Here is an 8,363-nt window from a genome sequence, read left to right as displayed (position 1 = left end):
ATATGCATATGTATAGCTGATTCAGTTTGTTATAAAGCAGAAACTAACACACCATTGTAAAGCAATTATACTCCAATAAAGATGTTAAAAAAAATAAAAAATAAATGGGCATGCAATGTAATTACTCTTGTCATTGAGGCCTACCTGGGCATCAATAAACTTACAATAAAGCATGTGCATTCAAAGTAGGCAAACCATCAAGGGCGATTTCGGAAGGAACCCTAGCTCCAAGGCACTGGGAATAGTTTGTAAAAATTCTTATCTGTATGCTTTGAAATACTATTATATGCATTTCCCCATAATTTATTATCAGTTAGCTATATTTTGTTTCTGTCAATGGGATGTAGAAAATTGTTGTCGTCATCACTGGTTTCCTTCCCTTTTTCCAGCTGTAGGTACTGGGTACCCTGATTGAACATTCAGCTTCTTCCAGTTCTCAGGCTTTTGCAACTAGAGATTATCATACTAAGTGAAGTAAGTCAGAGAAAGACAAATACTGTATGGTATCACTTATGTGTGGAATCTAAAATATGACACAAATGAACTTATCTATGAAACAGAAACAGAATCAGGGACAGAGAACAGACTGGTGGTTGCCAAGGGAGAGGGGACTGGCGGGGGGGAAGGATGGAGTGAGAGGTTAGGGTTAGCAAATGTACGTTTTTATATAGAGAATGGATAAGCAACAAGGTCCTACTGTATAGCACAGAAAACTATATTCAATATCCTATGATGAGCCTTAATGAAAAAGAATATTTTTTAAAATGTACATATGTATAACTGAATCACTTTGCTATACAGCAGAAATTAAGACAACATTGTAAATCAACTATACTTCAATAAATAGAAATAATAACCAAGCTTTGTTACACTCAAGGATTCTCCTCCCCTGGAATTAATTGTATTGTTCTAGAGCACCACTTAATGTGGCCTCCAGTATCTACACAGCAACTTCACTGTGAGCATCGTGTGTCCTCACCTCTTTGATGTCAGTCTCATTGCTAATTGACAGTTGTGCTCCCATGTCCCTTACTAGCTGAAATCTCCTGGATTCCATAGCTATTTGAATGAAGCCAGAGTTTCCTAGGTCCCTTGAACTGTTCTAATGCACACTGTTAATCAAGCAACGGCTATGTCAACTCCCATATCTCTGATTCTACATAGTCCTCAGGTTTCACTTTACCATTGATATGCCATTGATGTTCCAATATATCATGTAAGTTTGCCCAAGAGATATTTTATTTTTGGAGATTCCACTGGACAGTCTGGGGTTTATTTAACCAGCATCTAAGAACTATCATCTCCCACCCATGCCCAGCCCACCTCACCGACGCCCCACCAGCCTGGGATCTATCCAAAGTTGTGATGTTTTCAAGTGTTCACTGCCCACCACCCCCCCATGCCTGAGAATCACAATTCATGGTTCAGGGGACAGCCATGCAAACCACATCTACTGATAAGGCCCTGCCCCTCTGGACATAGGTCTGGAGATCAGTATCTAAGTCAAACTCAGACAGGAGGGAGGAAAAGAGAAAGGGAGAGGAGAGGTGAGGATGGAGGTAGAGAAAAACTGAAAATAGAGAGATGTGAGAGAGAGGGATAAGAGGGAAATAGGAACAAATGACAAAGAGAGGAGATAAAGAGAAAATATAGAATAGAATGTTGGAAAGAGCGTAGAGGAGAGATGATGGAGAAAAATAAGAAACAAATAAGGGGAGAGGGAAAAATGAGAAAGAAATGGATATATATATATATATCATGTGTGTATATAGACACATATAATATTTATATTTATATGTCATGGATGAGAACGAGTTTTGAGAAATATATATGAGAAAGAGATGAGATAATGAAGAGAGAAAAAGATCAAATATATAAGGATGGTAGAGAGGGATGATATGATATATAGAGAGATAACAGAATTGATAGAAAGATAATTAAAATGAAGGTGATAGATTGTCAAGCAACATAAGAGAGAGCAAACAAAAACAAAAAACTGGTAATATTTGATCCCATGATTCCAACTGCAGCTTAACTGCCTTGACAGCTTAAACTTATCTTTAATTATATTCTTCTAATAATTTCTCCTTTTGGCCAAAATGTGTTGGATACCTGTCATTTGCAACAAAAACTTCCTGATAATACAAGATGGGACTTTCCCCCTTTACTTCATCTTGAAAAGATTAATTGTTCACAACAGATGAATGGATATAAAACCACCTCTATTGTCTCTGTGTTTCACTTAATTATACATCATAGTGGATCCTGCTTCAAAAATGACTATTTTTAAATTTTTATTTACTTATTTTTAATTCAAAAGAAAAAAATTAATGGTGTCGGAAGGATTATACTGACATCTCTAAAAATGTGGTTTGTTCCATTTCATCCTCTTCCTTCCACGTCTCTGACTAGTACCCAGATCTCTATCCCCAAAGCCCTGGGAATCTGACAGGTGAATGTGGACCAGACGTTGGCAGGTTGCGAGAGAGGGCAGGAGGGACAATTTGCTCCCATTTGTGTCACCACGATGCAACAGGACAAGTGTGGTGATGGTGGTCTTCTCTCTTACTACTCTTTCCTCTGTCCATTCCAGGCATTATTGCTCCCCCCGGGTCTGTACCAGGTCTTCTCACTTTGACTCAACTTACAGCTCTTCCTGGACAACCTCAAATGCTCCCCTGGGGCCCCCCACTCTTCACGGGGACACGCTGATGACTCCCAGATCGCTGTTTCCCCAGGAATTCAGCCTCCTAAATGCCCAGGTTCTTCCAATATGTAAACTACTCCTTAGGGGAACCAAGAGCTTGAGATGTACCTGTAGTCACCTACAAAGCTCTCTTTGGGGCAACAAAACCATGACTTTTATAAGTCGGTTATTGATGATATAACTTGGAAATTATCCTGTGTCTTATTTGTTCATTTTTGGCCTTTCCTCCCTCCCCAGAAAGTTCTGGCCTGGGATGGAGATGGGGTGGACAGTGAATAGGCTTTCTCTGTTTCAGACCAGATTGGGCATCTCCAAAGCATTTCTTTGTGAGGTTTCCAGGCCCATCAAAGGATGGGTTGGATTCCCTAAGAGACAGCTCCTTGGATTAACTGAACCATGCTCCGACCCCCGCCTCTGTGGCTAGGGAGTGACACATCCTAATTGGTCTAGACCTAGGATTACTGCCCATCCCTGAATCAATCATGGGGACAACTGACTGGAATTATGGTAAAAAATTACTCTTTTCTAATTAAAATTTTAAACAAAATTTAAAAGTTTGATATGCTTCCTAAATACGATATTTAGAATTTTAAGTTTAGTCATCTGAGGAAATGTAAAGTCAAATTCTTACAGGTATTTAATATATTCTGGAGGCAAAATGTTATTTCAGGAGGTACTTTCTTGGCACTAATTTGCAACTTTTGTGGCTCTGCTTGAGAATGAATTAATTAGGAAAAAGATCAGATGCTCAATGTGTTATCTAGATATATTTTGCAGCTCCAGAAATGGCAGGACCGTAACCATCATGAATATAGAATCTTGAAAGATGATGTAATTTACTGAGTCTTAAAGTTCTAAACTGAGGCTCTTCCACGCAAAATTCAGTGTGTAATTCAATTGATAAGCTCACATCTTTCAACCAAACATAGTTTTTAAACTCCTACATAAATAGCCATAAAAATGCCCACATTATCTGAGCAACATTTATAACTCATCCTTCAGGTGTATAAAATGATTCAGACATTTTATATATTAATTATCCATTAATCCTTTTGCATCACCCCTCTCATATTTCTAGGTACCGTTTTCTTCATAATGAATCCTGCTTTTGGTTATTTTAACAGGTTTATTGATGTATAATTTATATAATACAAATTTTACTGATGTTAAGAGTACAATTCAACGATACTTTGTAAACTTATAGAGTTGTGCAACCATTACCACATCTCAGTTTTAAACCATTGCCATCACCTCAAAGAAATCCCTCATTTGCAGTCAATCCTCATTCTTGGCCCCAATCCCAGGCAACCACCAACCTTTTCATTCCTATAGATTTGCTGGCCTTGCTTTAAGTTTGTGGTACTTGTTGCATCTGAAATGTGACGTTGTTCATCAGTTTTAGAAAATTATCAATCATGATCCTTTCAGAGAGTGTTTCTGTTCCATTTGCTTTTCCTGGACTCCAAATTAACACTCTGTTCCATGTATCTCTCTGTCTTTTTAAATATTTTCTTTCTTCTCTACTCTTCATAATTGACTCCTTTTCAGGTATGTTGAACATTCTTTTTTTTCTTTCCATGCATCATGAGCCTACTGAAATCACTGAATAGCTTTTCAAACTCATAGCTGTTGCTTTTTGCCAGACTTCTCAGACGCTAGGCTCTAAGGATATATACCTACATTGAGGGAAAAGTGGAACCAAAGTACTTACTGACTTCGGCACTTTTGCTTTTGACCTCTGTACCCCAACACTGAATTAAATCTTGGAGACAGTTTTGGGTGAAGTAGAAAAGAATAACTTCATCGCTTTGCCAGGCAAAGGGGGCCACAGTGGGCTAATGCTCTCAAAACTCTATGTCCTAATGTGGAGGGGGTAGTGAGAGGCTTTATAGTCATGGTTCAAAGAGGGCGTGGTCAGCTAGAGGACATGCTTCTGATTGGTCGGTGGTGAGGTAATGGGGAATCAGCATCATCAACCTTGTGGTTCCAACCGGTCTGGGGTCTCCGTGCTTGTGGGCAGCGTACGGTTAACTTCTCCCACCTGGCGGGGATTTCAGTATCTGCAGAACAGCTCAAAGATATTGTTCTGTGTATCCCTTGAGGGGGAACCAGGACCCTCCCCAAGGCTGCACTATTGTTTCTCTTGACTGCTCCTCCCTTGTCTCCGAATCTCCTCCCTTCCCTAATTAGCATCTGTTTGAATTACCTGTTGGAACTCAGGGGAGGTCATTGAGGCTGCATGAAGCCTATTTCCTATAATCAAGAAATGGGGGACATGGAAAGGCTTTTGTGCCCAGGAGTCCCATGGGGTCCTGCTTGGTATCACTTTGACTCTCAATGCTAACTTCCTGAGGAGTCATGAATTCTAATTTTTGTCTTTCTAACACTATGTTCCTGCCTAAATCTATAACCAGCTTTTCTCCTTTTAGCTGCTATTTGTAAAAATGTATTTCTCAGTTTTGTAAAGAAAATTAACATGAGTATTTTGTATTAGAGCTCCTTGTATCAAACAATATTTGAAATTTTCAGTTCATAAAGAGAATTACCATAATTTCTCCCCTAAAAATAATTCTTTATTTACATATATTCCTCAGGACACATACAGGAGACATGTATACGTCTAGAAGTTTGCTAATTTCTCCACTTTGTAAAAAACAATCTGTCAACTTGAAAAATATTGGTTCCTGGAAAGTCTTCAAAATTTGTCAAGTTCGTTGATTTTTTGGAGTGTTCCATTTATCTTGGAATCTTATGTTATTTTAGGTACAATAGATTATATTCTATGGTTGAAAAATATTTATTACTCTATATAGTATTCTGCCTGCCATAGGAGATTTATTCCTTTGTAATTAGTTTCTTTAGATCCCTCACCATATTCTTACAGTAAATATCTAGTGGAGGGAACCTTTCCACTTGTCAGAAAGGTTTTAATCAGTTGTTATTTTCAATAGAAAAAAAATCCCTTTTACTAAGATTAATTGATAGAAACAGATCCCTGACACAGACATTTTTACATAACAATGAATAATTAAAATCTGCCATATATTGGACCTTATATCTGTTAGGTCTAGTTCTCAGTAACACTATCCCCTTGAGAACAGGGATCTAGCACTTTCTGGAGTAGTGTTTCTCAGTATGTGGCTCAAAGATCACCTGCATGAAAATTCTTGCTAATTTTTCCACAGCAGATTTTTCATAATTAACAATTTGAATGAAAACTAACAGCATGCATCACTTCATTTAAAAAATCTTGCCTTTACAGAAAGGTTTTGGTCCAGTTACCTGTTACCACTTATCAGACTATCCGGAGTTTAGAGGTTAAAAATAGTGACCAACGTATTAAATCTCAGGATAGTGCGGGTCTGAAATTCAGGCAGGTCTTGGCAATTCCCTTGTTCATCTGCTGTTAAGTGGTATTCAGCTGACAGCTGTGGGGCTGGGCCAGGTTGTCGAAGATGACTGGTACCTTGGTGGGGATGTGGAAGGCAGGGCTCAGATGGGAACCGTGTTCCTTCCTTGTGGTCTCTGGACTACTTCATGAGGGTTTCCTAATAGAGCAGCCATACTTCTTACACAGGACCTCTGGGCTCAAGAGACCAAGGTGGGAGATGGCAATCCTCTTAAAGGCTATTTCCAGAAATGCTGTAGCAACCCTTCCACTGTACTTTTATGTCAAAGAAGTCACAGGCTAGCCCAGATTAGAGGAGAGTGGAAATAGATTTCACTTTTCAATAAGAGGAGTGTCAAACAAATTGTGACTGTCTTTACCAGCCACAAGTCTGAACTGTCTTTATGTATTAGCCTCTCTTCATCTATACTTACGATTTAAAAAATTAAAGCTTTGAGTTAAAATTTAAAGTTTGAGTGGTTGTACATCCCAAAAAATTAACATTATATCTGAAACTACTAATGAAAACAAATGTACACTTTTGCATTTTCTCATGATTTGAAAACATTTTCTCTAAATGCATACCAAGGAGTACCATTGAGTTATTACTATAATCAGCTCAAAGCCATTATTTTAGAAAGTATGATAATTCCTTCCTGATTGTTTTGAACAGTAATTTAAATGTGATCTACTTATTTTCTGAGTGATCTATGAGTGGTCTCTGTGTTTTGATTCTTTGAAATATAATTTATTTCCTGGGGTTTATTTGTCATGTTTTATACAAAAATAGATGTTTCAAAAAAATACCATTTCTTGCGTCATTCTCATTGAGATCTTGTTTTGTTTCTATAGACTTAAATAGAAACTGATAATACAGGATTATGTGAAATGTGAATAATAATATTAATTCAAAGAACATGGTAAGTGACCAGAATGAGTTAGAGAGTTGCCCAGTGAACTTAAATACTAGAGAGTAATTAATGGAATATAATAATTCAGAGTGCCTATAAAATTAATGGGGAGAATTAAATACCTATGCAGAATGGATTAAGGCTGAATTTATAATCAATGTTCCATAGTAAAACCAGATACACATTGAAGTTAGATATATCTTTAAAAATGAAAATATTTCATGGTAGTTTCATGTGAAAAAAAGTCAGAACTTTAATTTGAATCCTTTCGTTTGATAATGATCCGTAAGACTAAAGAAAATCATTATAAGAACTGAAAATATATTATCTTAGAGGAATATCTTTCCATCGATGTTTTCAAAGATCCATTGTGTGTAATTTATAAAGAAACTTTAGGACCTATAAACTTTATAAGTTGGAGATAAAAATGATTTCTATTTTTTTCATTTAAGAAGCTATTTCAAAGCTGCATTACTGTAATACTAATGCAGAACAGAATTTTTAAAGAAAAAAAGACTTCAGATATTTGTGTCCTCATTACATCATCACTTTGATCATTGAGTTATTGTCAACTAATATGTCTAGTTAATGCTAGAACTTCTATGTAGCGACTCCAATTTAGAAATTTTCTGAGAAAGGGGAAAGGAGATTCTAAATCCTTAATAAGATTAATCCAATTATTAACTAAAAAAAGAACACGTTCATTCAGCCTACTTAGGAAGTATATTCTAGCATCATAAAAGTTGCATATATATGTATATACATATATATGAACTACAGACACATCTATATATATATATATATTCCCATTAATAAAGAACTTTTAATAAAAGAGCGGAATAACCATAATGCTAATTTAATGGGAAAAACCAAATGAAGGATATAACATTGTGAACACTTAACAGATGTTCTAATTAGATATCATTAAGGAAGCTATTAGGTGAATTAAAACTGAGGCTTTCATTTGCTACCAAAAATATATCCTTTAATTTATAATGAAGCAGTTATAGGCTGAAATACTCACCTGTGCAATAGATAGAAAGTAGGTTTGAGTTGTCTGGATCCTTGCTATCCTTCTAACTACCTAAGGTGAGATTGGATACCTAATACTGTTTGCTGAAAACTGTCAAATGGAAAATAAGACAAACTAATTTTCTTAAGCTAAGCTTCATGGGATTTATAAATGGTTCATGAAGTCTTTGAGAATATTTTAAAAGTTGGTTTCAATAAAAAATAAGATATTTTATGTTTTAAAGTTATTTTTAATGATAATTTGCTGTAGAAAGATATTTTTAAAAATAATAATCTCGTTTTTTAGGTCAGCATTTCTCAAACTAGGGAATGAAGCATGAACCTC

The sequence above is a fragment of the Physeter macrocephalus genome, chromosome 19, assembly GCF_002837175.3.
Source record: "Physeter macrocephalus isolate SW-GA chromosome 19, ASM283717v5, whole genome shotgun sequence".
NCBI classification, from domain to species: Eukaryota; Metazoa; Chordata; class Mammalia; order Artiodactyla; family Physeteridae; genus Physeter; species Physeter macrocephalus.
Note: the sequence above shows the minus strand (reverse complement) of the source record.